Source organism: Lucilia cuprina, chromosome 6 (assembly GCF_022045245.1).
Source record: "Lucilia cuprina isolate Lc7/37 chromosome 6, ASM2204524v1, whole genome shotgun sequence".
Taxonomy (NCBI): domain Eukaryota; kingdom Metazoa; phylum Arthropoda; class Insecta; order Diptera; family Calliphoridae; genus Lucilia; species Lucilia cuprina.
In genome coordinates this window covers 48,849,875-48,852,565 of record NC_060954.1, presented here as the reverse complement: position 1 = coordinate 48,852,565, position 2,691 = coordinate 48,849,875, and the positions used below count along the sequence as shown (strand labels likewise).

General features: G+C 34.4%; 1 pseudogene; it reads right to left on the bottom strand.

Moving 5' to 3' along the window:
* Positions 1-263: 263 nt before the first annotated feature.
* Positions 264-2,108, bottom strand: LOC111679389 (annotated as a pseudogene).
* Positions 2,109-2,691: the final 583 nt, after the last annotated feature.

Genomic DNA, 2,691 nt, shown 5'->3' with positions numbered 1-2,691 from the left:
TTATATATAAATTACTGTTATTAACATCTAAGACCTGCAGCAACATTAGATAAATTAATTTATATGGATATATAAACATAAAATGTTTATAATAATGCGCTTGATCTTATCAGGCTTTTAGTAGTATATAGATGTTTATCATATGATAAGAAATTAGAGAGAGAGTGAGAGAAATCTTTGTCAATTGTTATCAAGATAAAGTGCCTTGAACTTGAAGAAAGGTCATTCATATAATTGGTTATTATATACAAAAAAAACATTTAAATCTTTTAAGCTATACGCACATTAGGGGTTCTTTCTATAATGATCAGTTGTAGTGAAATTTAGATTTCATTTATCATTTATTAGTTAAAACTATAATTTACTAATCAAGATACGTATGTACTACTCTAAGTCTACTTCTCATCACACATAGTAGGACCATCACCAATACAAGCAGCATAGGCCATTAAATGAGGTATAGTGCTCTGTTGTAAAACACCACTGAATAAATGATCAAAGGGACCAGACGCAAATATGCCTACATCATCTCCTGAATGTTGACCGTCGTTAGACTTGATATAACTGGGATACTCAAAGTCTAGAAAAAATTAAGGCATCATATAACTTAAGCTACTTTGATCTTTTAAACTATAGGCATACCAGCATCTCTTTTAATATTCTTCAAATCTAAACGATTGCCAGTTTCATCTAAATATTGTTGAATACCAATGGGATAATTTAAAGTTGAATATTTCAAACCATTTGCATCTGTATCATGTTGATTGAGACCCAAGATATCAGTACCTCTACCCGGATAACCTGATATTGTTAAAGGATGAGCATGATCTGATGACACCACTATAAGAGTATCCTGTGGATCAGTCATTTCTCTAGCCAATTGTATGGCTTTTTCAAATTCCAAAGTTTCATCTAGCGAAATGGCAGCCTTAGTATAATGATGAGCAATATCTATTAAACCACCCTCTATGAATATAAAATAACCCTGATCGTTACGCTGCAAGAATTCCAAGGCCACCTTAGTCATTTCCCACAAAGTAGGTTGTTCAAGGGGATCGGCCTTTAAATGGTAATCCATTAGTTGGGATTGATATATACCCATTATATGCGATACATTATTAACATCAATATCGAGTAACTGTTGACGATTGGTGGTAATAATGCCCTCAGGATGCATTTTCTGCCAAGTGGAAAGTAGATTTTTGCCATCTTCTCTGATAACCAAACTGCCGTGGTTATCACGTATGGTATTGGGTAAGAATTTGGACATGCCACCACCCATTATAACACTAAAGTTGCGTCCTGGTTCTTGGGTTAACAATTGTGTTGCCATGTCCATACATTCGTTAGGATCTTTATCGAATGATTTAACATCGGTATCACTTTCATATAGACGATTGGCTACATGAGCATATAAACCACTAGGACTGGGATGGGTTAGAGTTGTAGTGGTTATAAAACCTGTTGACTTACCCGCCATCTGAGCCCAGGCAGCTATGGAAGAAACATGATTTTTGGGATCCATACTGGCAGAGCAGTTGTTAAACTGTACATTAGCATTGACGCCAATGGTCACAATATTAGCCTTAACGCCACACAAATAAGCAGTGGCTGTGCAGGCAGAGTCGGCAACTTGAGCATTGGCGCAATAGGTCTACAATATTAGAATAAATGTAGCGCCTGTAACAATATTTTCCACAATTTCTTTCTTTAACTCCCTTAATCTTACCTTACTTAAGCCGGTGAAAGGAAACTTTTCAAAACTCAATACCTCCTCTTCTCCGGTATTACCCTTCCTTTGACCCTTAAGCATCCGTGAAGCTGCCACTGTACTCAACGACATACCATCACCCAAAAAGAAAATTACATTTTAGGCCTTGTTCATATTAAGTTTCTGTTTTTTCAAATTCTGCTCCAACTCCTTGAGTGCTAAATTTCTCCAGAATTCTGGATCCTTTTCGGCTTCTGGCGTACATTTACCAATACCAATATCTTCAAGAAGAGCTCGTCCTAAATGCTGACCAGTCAGCTTTCTAACATTATGAAATTCCTCATCGGATATGACATGTCCTTGTAAAGTTTGGACTAACATCAAAGCGTTAAGAGCCACCACAGTTAGTTCAACAAACCTCATTGTTCTAAAGCGAATTTGTGTTCAGTGTTTATATGAAAATTTTACACTGAACTGAAAGTATTACAGTTAAATATCATGAATTTATATATCAGCAGAATAAACTCTTGAGACAATGTCAATGTTTATGATAGAGATATCTAAATCTGTTTTTTTGTATTCGTATCTTTATAATGTTTAATATTTGCTTTAAGAGGGTGGATGCAATGCTGTATTTTGTATATTTAAAGCATAAAATGATTAAAAACATCTAAATGCATCACATGGGCATATTAGAAAACAAATTCTCATTGTTTTGGCTCTATTTCATTTAGTTTCCAAGAAAATGAACTTTTATGTTTGCACTCAAAATATCGATTTTGGTAGGAAATAAAAGTGATCACGGATTTTCACTGTTTTGAACATATCTTCTCTAGTTTCCAAGATAAATGGACTTTTATGTTTTTACTCAAAATACCGATTTTTACTTAGAAATAAAAGTGATCACAGATTTTCACTGTTTTGTCTCTATCTCTTCTGGTTTCCAAGATAAATGGACTTTTGTGTTTTCACTCAAAATA